Genomic DNA, 15,617 nt, shown 5'->3' with positions numbered 1-15,617 from the left:
GGAAATAGAGAAACACGTAAATATTATTTGCTTACACAAGTAATTTCCACGTGAACAACTTTAATACAAACATACAAGAATAATATGATATCGAAGTTGCCATATTTTACAAATACGTGTATACGTTTAAATATGTTTAGAATAACCAATTTGCTGTGAAATATTCGCAATTTCGAAGTCCATAATGCAAATTCAAACACTACAATTCCTTATTAAATAGAATATTCAATACAGTTTACAATCAGACCTAAACGTGTCAAATTTTAGCATTTTAAAATTACCAATTTGATCACTGATGAACATTACAGAACAAGTAATAACTATTTCACCTTGTTAATGTTAGAAATATGATCACTGATGAACGTTACTGAACAAGTAATAACTACTTGACCGTGTTAATTTTAGAAATTTGATCACTGATGAACGTTACTGAACAAGTAATAACTACTTGACCGTGTTAATTTTAGAAATTTGATCATTGATGAACGTTACTGAACAAGTAACAACTACTTGACTGTATTAATGTTAGAAATTTGATCAATGATGAACGTTACTGAACAAGTAATAACTACTTGACTGTGTTAATGTTAGAAATATGATCACTGATGAACGTTACTGAACAAGTAATAACTATTTGACTGTGTTAATGTTAGAAATTTGATCACTGATGAACGTTACTGAACAAGTAATAACTACTTGACCGTGTTAATGTTAAAAATTTGATCACTGATGAACGTTACTGAACAAGTAATAACTATTTGACCGTGTTAATGTTAGAAATTTGATCACTGATGAACGTTATTGAACAAGTAATAACTACTTGACCGTGTTAATGTTAAAAATTTGATCACTGATGAACGTTACTGAACAAGTAATAACTTTTTGACTGTGTTAATGGTAGAAATCTGATCACTGATGAACGTTACTGAACAAGTAATAACTACTTGACCGTGTTAATGTTAAAAATTTGATCACTGATGAACGTTACTGAACAAGTAATAACTATTTGACTGTGTTAATGTTAAAAATTTGGTCACTGATGAACGTTACTGAACAAGTAATAACTATTTGACTGTGTTAATGTTAGAAATTTGATCACTGACGAACGTTACTGAACAAGTAATAACTATTTGACTGTGTTAATGTTAGAAATTTGATCACTGATGAACGTTACTGAACAAGTAATAACTACTTGACCGTGTTAATGTTAAAAATTTGATCACTGATGAACGTTACTGAACAAGTAATAACTATTTGACTGTGTTAATGTTAGAAATTTGATCACTGATGAACGTTACTGAACAAGTAATAACTATTTGACTGTGTTAATGTTAGAAATCTGATCACTGATGAAAGTTACTGAACAAGTAATAACTACTTGACCGTGTTAATGTTAAAAATTTGATCACTGATGAACGTTACTGAACAAGTAATAACTATTTGACTGTGTTAATGTTAGAAATTTGATCACTGACGAACGTTACTGAACAAGTAATAACTATTTGACTGTGTTAATGTTAGAAATTTGATCACTGATGAACGTTACTGAACAAGTAATAACTACTTGACCGTATTCATGTTAAAAATTTGATCACTGATGAACGTTACTGAACAAGTAATAACTATTTGACTGTGTTAATGTTAGAAATTTGATCACTGATGAACGTTACTGAACAAGTACTAACTACTTGACCGTGTTAATGTTAAAAATTTGATCACTGATGAACGTTACTGAACAAGTAATAACTATTTGACTGTGTTAATGTTAGAAATTTGATCACTGATGAACGTTACTGAACAAGTAATAACTACTTGACCGTGTTAATGTTAAAAATTTGATCACTGATGAACGTTACTGAACAAGTAATAACTATTTGACTGTGTTAATGTTAAAAATTTGGTCACTGATGAACGTTACTGAACAAGTAATAACTATTTGACTGTGTTAATGTTAGAAATTTGATCACTGATGAACGTTACTGAACAAGTAATAACTACTTGACCGTATGCATGTTAAAAATTTGATCACTGATGAACGTTACTGAACAAGTAATAACTATTTGACTGTGTTAATGTTAGAAATTTGATCACTGATGAACGTTACTGAACAAGTACTAACTACTTGACCGTGTTAATGTTAAAAATTTGATCACTGATGAACGTTACTGAACAAGTAATAACTATTTGACTGTGTTAATGTTAGAAATTTGATCACTGATGAACGTTACTGAACAAGTAATAACTACTTGACCGTGTTAATGTTAAAAATTTGATCACTGATGAACGTTACTGAACAAGTAATAACTATTTGACTGTGTTAATGTTAAAAATTTGGTCACTGATGAACGTTACTGAACAAGTAATAACTACTTGACTGTGTTAATGTTAGAAATTTGATCACTGATGAACGTTACTGAACAAGTAATACGGTAACTACTTCACCGTGTTAATGTTAGAAATTTGGCGCAAAGGTTTAATGAAAACTTTACGTATGATCACTGATGAACATTACTGGACAAGTAATACGGTAACTACTTCGCCGTGTTAATATTATAAATTCTGATAGTAAATTAACTGGTTGATTCAGAGGATGACGCAAACCACGTCGAAACTAGTCAACCAGGTAATTTACCATTAAAATTTCTAACATTAACACAATGAAGTAATGTTATTCGCATGTAAGTGGAATTTTAATCAGCTGATAGCGAGTTGTTTAAGCTTATGCTCGCTACGGTACTTGTCTCAAGCTACACTGACGCAATTGGCCTTGACTCACCACGGCACCGCGCCGAGATCGCTAAAGACGGCTATTTTCGCCGCGCTCTCTCTCTCTCTCGGCTTTCACACATCTGATTCAACCGGTTAACATACTGTTAATAAGTGACATCTGTCCTCTATTCATGTGTATATAAAACGATTACTCAGCTCTTAGAATTTCCGTGCAATAAGTGTCACAAATTCTTCGCCTTTTCGGACATCTGAAACTCAATCACACTCGAAGAAGGAAAAATGAGAATGAATCAGCTAATATAATATCTAGTAGTAGTAGTAGTAGTAGTAGTAGTAGTAGTAGTAGTAGTAGTAATAGTAGTAGTAGTATAGTAGCAGTAGTAGTAGTAGTAGTAGTAGTAGTAGTAGTAGTAGTAGTAGTAGTAGTATCTATTGCCCAGGTACTTGGAAGTTCTCTATTAGATTTCTGGCTTCCCAGTATAATTTAGAGTCCGCATCCAAAAGATATGATGCCAAAGCTGGACATTTTCATAAATGTTCTTGATTCATCAAAGAGTCTTCTAGGTTACACATGATGCATTTTGGTGAATCAAAAATTTCAATTTTGAACATATGTGCTCCTAACAGTCATGGCCAGTTAGCATTCGAAATTTTGCTACTGCATCATGTCGAGGAGAATCAGGTATATTTTCTTTATATGTGTATGGATGATTGAATTTCTGCGATTTTGGAATTTGTAGGAATATTGATTGAAGCTATGACTTGGATTGCAGAAATTGAGTCGCTAAATACAACAACATTTTTAACATATTAATTTGCTAAATAAATTATGTTAATGCCCGAACGATTGCTGCAATTTCTCCACCCATCTATGCTAATAATAAATCTGTAGCCGAAATTTTTCTGGTAATTTTCGATTTTCCAAAAATAATTGGTCCTAACATATATAATTAACCACCCTGAAACCGAAAATCGCATTTTTGAAATTTTTGTTTGTATGTCTGTCTGTATGTTTGTTACCTTTTCACGCGATAATGGCTGAACCGATTTATATGAAAATTGGAATATAAATTAAGTTCGTTGTAACTTAGATTTTAGGCTATAAGGCATTCAAAATACTTTATTTAAAAGGGGGGTTATAAGGGGGCCTGAATTAAATAAATCGAAATATCTCGCTTATTATTGATTTTTATAAAAAAAATGTTACATAACAAAAGTTTCTTCAAAAATGATTTCCGATAAGTTTTAGTCTTTAAAAAAATTTGATAGGGCTGATATTTAATGAGATAAATGAGTTTTAAAATTAAAATAACGCCATCTAAGGCCGTATAATGAAATAAAAAACAAATGACTTCGTCTATAAGGGGCCTTGGACAGCAAAAATCGAAAGCTATGAAAGATAGCCTACAGAGAATGTTTCTGTGTCTGTATGAAGTAATATCGAAAGCTAAATTAACCGATTTGTATAATTAATTATTATTTCACCATTGGAAAGTGTAATTTCTCTAGATGGACATAATGTTATTATTATAGTAACTTCTGATATAATATAATGTAATGTAATGTAACATAATATAATATAATATAATATAATATAATATAATATAATATAATATAATATAATATAATATGATATGATATGATATGATATGATATATGATATATGATATGATATGATATGATATGATATGATATGATATGATATGATATGATATGATATGATATGATATGATATGATATGATATGATATGATATGATATGATATGATATGATATGATATGATATGATATGATATGATATGATATGATATGATATGATATGATATGATATGATATGATATGATATGATATGATATGATATGATATGATTAAGAAAAATGTTGAAGGAATTGTCATTGCACCAAATGAGTGTCTCTGGACCAAAATGATCGCATTTTAATTATTTGGATGCAATTTAAATTAAGTAACATATTTAACGATTTATCTTCTATCAAACACGAATGTTCCTTGGACCAAGTAATTATGTAATTACTTTATATTTATTTCTAACGGGTGCAGCGGAGCGCACGGGTACGACTAGTATCTTAATAAGTATAGATGCGCATTTCATTTGATCAACGGTAGGCTTATAGTGAAATCATAACCTGACTACGAATTAACAAATGAAGCTCCTTAATCAACGAATGCTTTGAAGGTGGCATCGACGCAATTCTCATAAGAGACAATATTGTATTTTTTTTCGACAATTTTTCTTGAGTAATACGCAGAAAACGGCTCCAAAAATCCAAACAAACCCAGCCCAAGTCACATTCGAATTCGCGCCCAAGCGCAGCCCTTGAGTACGAGTCCGTCCACTACCTCCAGACCACACCGCTGTCTATTATAATATGGATAGAAAGACTTTACATGCAATCAATTTTACAGGGACATCATTTTATTTTTACTTCAAATTTTATTGTTTTTATTTATTTATTTTTAATATACTTCACTCCAACCCCTTCTACTAATGAAGTTCAACCGTTCTCCATACAGATCCAAGACCGCATATACAGTCATAGTAACCTTACAGTTATAGTAAACAGTACGTTCCAAAAATATGTTCGCATTTTCCAATAACGAAAGAGCTTTCAATATTGAATCATATTCGCACAAATACTGCCTTCCATTTGCCTACGTCGCATCCCGGTTTCCCCCACCTGCTTCTATTCGCTTCTCTGTAAAGGTTAGTGGCTGGGCTGTCTTAGCTCTTTTCCGAGAATATTTCTGTTAGGAATTGGACTTCTACGTAATATTGTACCCATACAATAAATGAAATAACTTAAATAAAAGGGCCTCGTTAAGTAATTATCTATCACGTGATTTACTCCCTTTCTACGACCCTGCGACATAACCACTTGGACGGACAGTAGATAGCATGTCTGAGTAATTTTATCTTTTCGGATAGGACAGAAGTGAAGATTGAGTTTGCAGTACGTAAGGTACTCTTTTATAGAGTAGGTACAGAATTATTTCAACATGAGTTACTGGTACGAAGGACGAAACTGGTAATTGGAATTAGGTACAGTAGTCTATAGTGCGATAATATGCACAAAAGAACTGAAGCCTGTATCGAAATCAACGGCCACCATTTTCAAAAATGTGTTTAAATATCCGTATTATGATTATTTTTCAATTTAACTTCATTCTCTATATTGTACGCTAATGTGCTGTAACAGTACAATATACACTGCATAATTAATACGTCCTAATGGATAGTTCAATTCGTGAGTAAAAATACTAAGTGTTAATACAGTACTGTATTCTGATTAAACAAAAACCTAATGAAAATTATCAAACTCAAAATTGCGATATTTCCTAGTTTACATAAATGGATGAACAACTTTTCTTCCTTCCTATACCTAGTAAAGTGATTTGTATTTTACGCCAGTATCATCGAACTCCAGTCTTGGAAGGGGGAGCAAGCGGTGTTTCCTGTTCTAGACCTTTAATCAAAAGATATAGCCAGGTTAATATTAAAAATGTTAGTAAAAATAAAATGATGTCCCTGTACAACAGAACTCAAACGCAACGTATCTGATATGACAAGGCATTGACAGCTTGTAGTATTGCTGGCAACCAATAACTCTCTGTGTAAACTATAGATCCCTATTTTACTATTATTTACGACTCACCGACTGCAGAGTTTTACCGAAGCAGCAACTGAAAAATGTGGTGGCAATCTGAGAACTAGGTCCGTTTATATTGTGTTTTGGGAAGATAAGATTTCCGAACAAGACAGACATTAACTCTAGTAATCCTTTTTTCACTATCACACAAATATGGGCGCAGCATTTCATTTGTCAAACAGTATAAGAAACTGGTTTCAGAGTAGGTCATGTTCATTTACTTCCGGAAATACTGACTTGTTAATTGTACTTCTGGAAAGGCAAACACGCTATTAATGACTCAACATTATTGCGTGTATGGCAGAACAGTTTTATTGTCCCCCTGTGGGGTATGTAAAATTATATTCGTCATCAAAAGGTTTCACATTTCTGTTAATAAGAAATGTGGTTTGTTATAATGTTTAATCTGCTAACCAGCGAAAATTAAGTTAGTTTCATTATTGTAATTGTTATTATTATTATTATTATTATTATTATTATTATTATTAGTAGTAGTAGTAGTAGTAGTAGTAGTAGTAGTAGTAGTAGTAGTAGTAGTAGTAGTAGTAGTAGTAGTAGTAGTACAGAGTGATTTATATAGAACTAACACATTTCTTTCCTCCTTCATTTCAAAACGAATAATGCTAGCCACAATTTGTTATAGGTACCTCAAATGTAGAGTATCTTTGGGAGATTACTAACCTCTATAGCAAATGTTGAAAATTCTTTATTTATTCGACTGGAAATTCACTTAATGACCAGTTTTTAACGTGAAATTAGGCAGGAGTTTTGATTCCGTCACGAGATGCGCAGATGTTTATTCTTTATGCAGAACTGCACGCATTGTATTCTTCACCTGACATAATTAGGAACATTAAATCCAGACGTTTGAGATGGTCAGGTCATGTAGCATGTATGGGCGAGTCCAGAAATGCATATAGAGTGTTAGTTTGAAGGCCGGAGGGAGAAAGACCTTTGGGGAGGCCGAGACGTAGATGGGAGGATAATGTGAAAATGGATTTGAGGAAGGTAGGATATGATGGTAGGGACTGGATTAATCTTGCTTAGGATAGGGACGATGGCGGACTGATGTGAGGTCGGCAATGAACCTCCGGATTCTTTAGAAGTCATAAGTAAGAAAGTAGGTATTATTATTATTATTATTATTATTATTATTATTATTATTATTATTATTATTATTATTATTATTATTGCATTATTTTCTGTATTAATGTTATTTTTATTTGATCTGTACTTTTATACTAGTTGAGTGGAAGAGAAGGCCTTATGGACTTAACTCTGCTAGTACCAGTAAAAAACAATGAAATAAATAAATTAACAATTAAATTAAATTGTAGGAAAATTCATATTAGTATCAATCTTCATCACAAAAATGCATTTTAAACAGTCTCCGAATAGTTTTGAATCATGACTAGAACGTCAATTGGAGCACAAACAAGATGCAAATGTTGCCTGATAGTACCTGTGCCACGTGCCAAATACGACGTCACACGAATATAGTCTATGAACAACTAATCTTATCTCCCTGGGACAGAATACGGTCCCTAATTATAACCAAGCCATAATTTGTACATGAATTAGAAAATAAAGGATACAGTTGTATTAAAGGAATAAATTCTCACTTGTTTTGTACTTGCCAGTTACATTCAGTTGTTTGTGCTGTGAATGGTCATAGAAATTCATAAACTGTGTTAAACTATATCTAAATATTCTGGCAGATAAATAGTTGGTTTCTAGACAAATATGCTCAGTAGAAGAGCGATAATTTCAGTACTGTTATTTTTGGCTCACATTGTTTTTCTTTCCAATCAGACCATCGACAAACAAACGTTTAAACAATAACATTGCTTAACAGGAAAACAAAAAGGATTGGCAAAGTTGTGGTGAAGAAACAAACAACTATAAACAAGTCAGCGATAATTGTCTCTCCAAGAGATTTCGAATGGCCCGCCAGTAACCTAAATTGTACCTTGGGTTAATACGATTGGATCACGCGAGCTCAACTGAAGATAATTTAGAGAAATTTTGAAGAAAAGTAAGTGAATATTCACACTTTTACTTGAGAACACAGTTGGGTTTCCAAGAGAGAAGTGCTTTCACGTTCCTTCAAATTAGGAACAAATATTTATACCTTGGGTTAATACGATTGGATCACGCGAGCTCAACTGAAGATAATTTAGAGAAATTTTGAAGAAAAGTAAGTGAATATTCACACTTTTACTTGAGAACACAGTTGGGTTTCCAAGAGAGAAGTGCTTTCACGTTCCTTCAAATTAGGAACAAATATTTATACTTTAATATTTGGAACTGCTTGTGGAGTAGGGATACTATGTGACTTAATGATTCTAGAATGGATACGACACATTATTTTATTCTTAACAAACTGTTACAGTGTAAAGATTCACTTTCACTCATGAACAATAAAGTTAAGTTTTAAATTAAATCTGAAATTATTTTGTAACAAATGATAGCAAGAAAAACTTAATCATTTTCCAACCGTTGAGCAAAACGTAAGTAAATACAGTACTTTCAACCCTGATCATTTAAAATACAAAGCAGTTGTTACATTTATGTGCGACTAATTCTCAATTGACTTTTTTTTATCTCAAAGAATTAACGTATGTTAGAGTCATTCAGTCTTAAATGTTTGTGTTGTATCGGAGGTGGCCCTGGCATTGAGCTGATCCCTCATCTAGGGAGGCCCTCCATGTCCTTGTGTGGTCAAAAAAGTAGGTATGTGATCCATAGATTAATACCTCTCCCGACAGGTCGCGGCCCTGTAAGGCCCGGGTGGCGTGGGTCGTGTAATTAGAACCTAAAAGGGAGAGGATAAACTAAGGGAAAGAAGAAGAAGAAGAAGAAGAATCATTCATAAATACATTTTCTTTCAGAGTCTGATGAACATAAAATACTTCTCATCCATAAAAATCGTTATGAGAAACGTAAAAAATTATATATTACAGTTATATGAACACTAATAAATATAATATAATTATTAAAAAAATTAGTAAAAGTCAAACATGTTTCGGAGATGTTTCTCCATCCTCAGTGACTTTACCACGACGGCTGGTTCAGGTGATCGAACCGCGTTGTTGCTTGGCTTAAAGGAGACTGACTCCTTTAAGCCAAGCAACAACGCGGTTAAAGGAGACTGACTCCTTTAAGCCAAGCAACAACGCGGTTAAAGGAGACTGACTCCTTTAAGCCAAGCAACAACGCGGTTCGATCACCTGAACCAGCCGTCCGTCGTGGTAAAGTCACTGAGGATGGAGAAGCATCTCCGAAACATGTCTGACTTTTACTAATTGTTTAATAATTATATTATATTTATTAGAGCTCATATAACTATAATATATAATTTTTTACGTTTCTTATCAAATCTATGAACACTGTATAATTGGCCCAACATGTGTGGTTTATCTTTGAATATAAAAATCGTTATATTAGAAATTCGAAAGAAAAACTCATGACCTTCTATCAAGTTGAAATAATATTGTGGATCACTAACTGATCCTAATTTTATCGAGTTTGGAAATATGTCTCTTGGGAAGTTCCCCGAGCTCCATAATCTTGCTGTAAGGCTCGTGTGCTTATTCAGCTTCACGTATTTGTCAGTAAAAATTTTCCGTCGTCAACTTTGTAATAAAATTCTGTTCAAACATCACAGTTGCAAACCTAATACGTTTGTTTATGTCTTAGCAAATTGAATCTACCATTGAGAAATTAAGTGAAGAGGAGATTTAAATATTAGGTTCTAAACATATGCCTATTGTCAGAATGTATCATATCTTCTACTAAAATAACTCGCTTTTCATGGGAAATAAATTCAAGTACATTGAACATAATCAAATTTATTATATAAATTATATTCCAAGTTTTTCATCTGATTTTATAAAGTCATGGTATTTATTTTTAATGTATTTTAGGCCTACATATTAATTATTTCATTGGAGTTTACATTATTGTAAGAATTGCTCAAATAAAATGTCTTAATTTTTCCAGTTCAATTAACTTATTTTTTAATTCTGTAATATTGTCATCTTAAGTCTAAATATATTAATCGGTCACAGATGTCCTTCATCAGACAATAAATTAAAGAGTAAATATCAACATACATTTTCTGCGATATAGGTTATTAAGTCAGTAAACGAGGTAATTTTTCTATTATGTCAGTTCTACGACGACAACTTTTACATAGATAGCACATCCTAAACAGAAGTTATTTATTATAGCACTCAAAGTGGTGACTACAATTATCTTGAAACGCACAGTTGTTATCACAGTCAGCTCTCACTAATATTACAAAGGAGAAAGTTCAGGAAATTACTTCTACCTTATTCCTGACAGCAGCGTAACGCCTATTTGTTGCCCTCCTTATTTTACACCTTCACTTAGCCTATAAAAGAAGTTGATTAATTAATGCTTTCAAAGTCTGTTTCGAGATTATTTTTTATTATTTTTATTTTCTTTTTAAAGACAATGAATACAAAATGTATTGGACCTAGTCAAAATAAAAGTTACAAAAAAATACCAAATAAGTTATTAAAATTTACAAATTTTCGTAATCAGTATTAAAATATTCATTATTATTATAAAAGGATTTACCTACGAGCCAACCAGAGATAGTTCTCTTAAATGCTCCCTTGCTCATATACGAGTAATATAAATGGTGGAGCATTTTATTAGAAACTCTTCTAGCCATGATTTCAAAATTATCTCTAGTTTTGGTTAATATAAAATGAAGAAGCTATATCAAACAGATATTTATGTCTAGTGTTATAATTGTGAAATTGTCCGCCGAGTTAGCTCTATAATAGTGCGTCTGCCTTCAGACTAGCCGTCCCGGTCAGAGATTTTCATGTAAAATTACTTTTTTTTAAGTAGGTTATTTTAAGACGCTGTATTAACATCTCAGGTTATTTAGCGTCTGAATGAGATGAAGGTGATAATGCCGGTGAAATGAGCCCGGGGTCCAGCACCGAAAGTTACCCAGCATTTGTTTAAACTGGGTTGAGGAAAAACTCCGGAAAAAACCTCAACCAGATAACTTGCCCCGACCGGGAATCGAACCCGGGCCACCTAGTTTCGCGCCCAGACGCGCAAACCGTTACTCCACAGATGTGAACTGTAAAATTCCTATCTCGGGACTAGGAGAGATGGATGATGATGAAGGTGAGGAAGGGAGAAGAGAAACCCTGTGCCGGCACGTAGCCTACTCCTATCGAATAGGACCAAGGGGGCCGTCAGGCTTAACGTCCCCATTCGACGGACGAATCACTATCAACAGTGACATATGCCTTATCTTCATATGCACTGCGGAGAGATTTGGGATTAAACCCAGGCATATTGGTGCACAATTTAGTGATTAGAAAAAGAAAATAGACTAGAGCATTAATGCGGGAGCTGTGATACGGTGTCGCCGAACTATGAGGATCCGAGTGCGCGCAAGAAGCGGCATAAGTAGCATCGGTTTTCAAGTCATTATGTTTCGTAAACGAGGAAAAATCGAAACGAACGACTATCGCCACGTTTCTTTACGAAAGAAAATTAGCTTAAATGTGCAATTTCATTAAATTCAAGCACCACGACCTTGAACAGTTCAAGTGAATTTTGCTTCCTATACCAATGCACTGGGAACAAAGGACGTACTGTATTCTACATCAAAATTAACACGCAAAGCAGTACAAACACTCCGTTACGTGATAGCTGCTGAAGCCCTGCTGAGTAGTCAGCACGGAATGATTATTTTAAAAGAGAGCATTGTCTTGTGGTTTTACGAGTCATTGTTCTGTCAAAATGTTTATGTTAACACGAAATGTGTAGTAGCCTAGTATTGGTGTAGGTCTATTCAGAAATCTGCTAATTATGAATAAGCTGTAAAATAAAAAGTACGACGCTACAGAATATAGTTTAGACTCAAAATTTTGTAAGATAATTAATATGAAATAATATTCCGATCCGCAACAACACGTACAGTATTCGCAGTTAGGATACATATGACAAAGTTGCTAGTTACTGAACAGACGATGGTCATAGGTTGTTCTAGGTCAGAGGTTCTTAGCCTTCTTTCGCTCAAGATCCAAAGTCAACTAGGCGATCAATTTGCGCAACCCAATGATCTATTTTGAAGTTAAACAGAAGCGATAATATTGTGACCAAGTGGACAATGCTCAACTTAAAGTAGTACAAAGAATAAAAATTCGAACGAATCTTTCCGGTCAGAGAGTGTCTAGATTTGCTTGACGTATTTTATTTATTTAACTAGCTAGCTAGCTAAAACAAACGTTTCTAGCCACTACCGTAAGAGCCAGGCTCGTGTACGGTGTGGTCTTGGCCAATAATATAACATAAAATTTACAAAGATAGTTTACTAAATACAGTAAGTAACTTAATTCAAATCAATAAATAACACACAAGAATAAAAAAAAGAAAGAAAGAAAAAAAAAGAAAAAACACATTTAATATAAATTGACATTCAGACAGAAGCCAGTGATATTCAATAAAAACATGAATATGGTCGACAGAAATAAAAGGTAAAAAATACACACATTTGTTTATATTATACGTCATGAATAATTTTATAAATTTCTTTTTTAAAAGGTTCAATTTTTTAATATTTCAAATTCATATTGAATTTTAGTTTGTGAAAGTGATAAGAAATAATAATACAAACTGTCGAAAGTAATTCAGAAGAATTCTTGAAACCTTCATCAGACATCTCAAAGTTGCGAACAGTACAAGGAACGAACTGCTCCCTAAAAAGTCTTTAAATCGAGTTTCCCTCTACACTTCTGGACACACTCTTCGCGTAACAGTTTATAGCATTATCTGCTAGGTCACTATGATTGGTGATAAACAAACTGCAACTCACAGTCATAAAGTCTGACGACTTTATTTTGAGAAGTTATTTTTAAATGGCTATCCGTCTACGCCGATAACCTGGAAGTATTTGAGTATATTCTTGAAACTTACTTGTGGTAAGAGTTTAGTTAAAACTTTTCCCACATAGTCACCAATCTTCATAAGTGTAACCTACGACTTCCTCCAGGTACCAATGCTTCTTAAGATGTGACCAGTAAATAGTAAGTACTTCCGGCACATTGGAAACGTTTCATGTTATCACGCAACTAAAACAGCGCTATGTAAATAAACTATGACAAAAATCTAAGTTCATAAATTTCCTGAATCAAATGCACGTTTTAGGAGCAAATATATATATATATATATCCTCCACAAAAGAAGAGAGTGCGTCGAAGCTGAGGAATGTTTTGTGACTGCAACATTTCGTGGAGAAGAATGAAATTCGGCGTTCTCAGACACGAAATAGTTATGGTAGTGTAATCAGTAATCTCCTATTTATATTAATGCTACAACGCTATATTTCCGGATTGAGCCACTGAGCATTATCCTGAAATATTATACAAGCTATATACAGAGTGTTTCCGAGGAGGTGTTACAAACTTTCAGGGATGATGGCGAAGGGCACATGTATCAATTTGAGATAAGGAACCATGGTCCGGAAATGACCGAGTCGAAAGTTACAAGCAAAAATAGTTGTGTGGAAATGAAATAATTTTATTCCTCTATACACCTCATTTATGTGTATTTATCTGTACATCTTACAAATACTATATTCATCTGACATTGTTTACGTTGTCTACTTACAGTATTCCATTCAGTGCGCTGTCTGAGGGATGGGGACAGGAAACTACACTAAATTATTATAATGTACCGAAGTACATATGATATTTCCATGCAGATATTCTGCGTTATCATACGATGAAAGAGTAATGGAACGGAGAAAAATTCTCTCCGGCGCCGGGATTTGAACCCGGGTTTTCAGCTCTACGTGCTGACGCTTTATCCACTAAGCCACACCGGATTCCACCCCGGCGTCGGAAGAATCGTCTCACTTTTAAGTTCCAACTCTTGGGCTCCCTCTAGTGGCCGCCCTCTGCACTACGTCATAGATATTAGATTAGATTAGATTAGATTTATTTATTTAACCTGGTAGAGATAAGGCCGTCAGGCCTTCTCTGCCCCTCTACCAGGGGATTACAACTATAACATGAACAATAAGATTACAATTAATATTAAATTTACAATTACAATTACAATAAAAATTAAAGTACGACAAGAATACCTGATTAATGAAAGCTAGACATTTTATCATAGAAGTTAAGAACAAAGAATATTTTTGTATTTACTAAATTACAAATTAAACCTACAATAACAAAATTCTATAGTGATGAAATTACCGGATATTGAGATATTTTGTGGTAGATTAAAAGAACTATTTACAAGAAACCATGTCTGAACGAGTCTCAATTACTGACCAAGTGCCTAGTAAGTTTGCGTTTGAATTGAATTTTATTTCGACAGTCCCTGATGCTGGCAGGTAACGAATTCCAGAGTCTTGGCAGGGCTATTGTGAAAGAGGATGAGTATGAAGAGGTGCGATGGGATGGTATTGTTAGTATTGTTTCATGGCGAGAGCGTGTGTTCAGATTGTGGTGGGAAGAAAGGTAAGTGAAGCGAGACGACAGGTACGAAGGAATAGAAGAGTTCAAGATTTCGAAGAGAAAGAGAAGTGAATGTAAATTTCTTTTCTTATCTAGTTTAAGCCAACCTATTGCTTCCAGGGATGGGGTAATATGATCATATTTACGAACATTGCTTACAAAACGTACACACAAATTATGAGCACGTTGAAGTTTCATTTTGTTGTCGCTGGAAAGGTCAGTCAGTAAAATGTCAGCATAGTCAAAATGGGGAAATACAAGGGTCTGCACAAGGGATTTTTTTAAGCAAGAGGGAAGATGAACATTTATCCTTTTTAGCACATGAATAATAGAATATACTTTTCTGCAGGTTTCTGTGATTTGCATGTCCCAGTTGAGATTATTATCCATGTGAATGCCAAGATTTTTTACCGAAGAACTGAAAGGGATATGCACTGTACTTACTTTAACGGGGGAAATGTCGAGGTGCTTTACAGCGTCGGTTTGCCGTTTGTGTCCTAATATGATTGCTTGTGTCTTTCCAGGATTGATATTAAGATGGAATTTCTTTGTCCATGTCACAATCGAGTCAATGTCTTTGTTCAATTTATCTATAGCGTCATTTATTCGATCTAAGCGGGAAGAGATGTAGCATTGAAGGTCGTCAGCATACAAGTGATAGTTACAATGCCTTACATGAGATGTAATATCACTGACATATA

The 15,617-nt window shown here is 33.7% G+C and overlaps 1 protein-coding gene across 2 annotated transcripts in view; it reads right to left on the bottom strand.

Moving 5' to 3' along the window:
* The window catches only part of LOC138696716 (uncharacterized), a 39,416-nt gene that overhangs the window by 4,207 nt on the left and 19,592 nt on the right, over positions 1-15,617 (bottom strand). The window contains exon 1 of one of the 2 annotated variants that reach the window (XM_069822039.1): positions 6,401-6,483. The exons of the other annotated variant lie outside the window; for it this stretch is intronic. The gene's annotated coding sequence lies outside the window, so the exon portion shown is untranslated. Of the gene's footprint in view, positions 1-6,400; positions 6,484-15,617 lie in introns of those variants that run through there. 2 annotated transcript variants of the gene reach the window in all.

This window comes from Periplaneta americana, chromosome 3, assembly GCF_040183065.1.
Source record: "Periplaneta americana isolate PAMFEO1 chromosome 3, P.americana_PAMFEO1_priV1, whole genome shotgun sequence".
Lineage (NCBI taxonomy): Eukaryota > Metazoa > Arthropoda > Insecta > Blattodea > Blattidae > Periplaneta > Periplaneta americana.
Note: the sequence above shows the minus strand (reverse complement) of the source record. Positions and strands in the feature narration are given on the sequence as shown.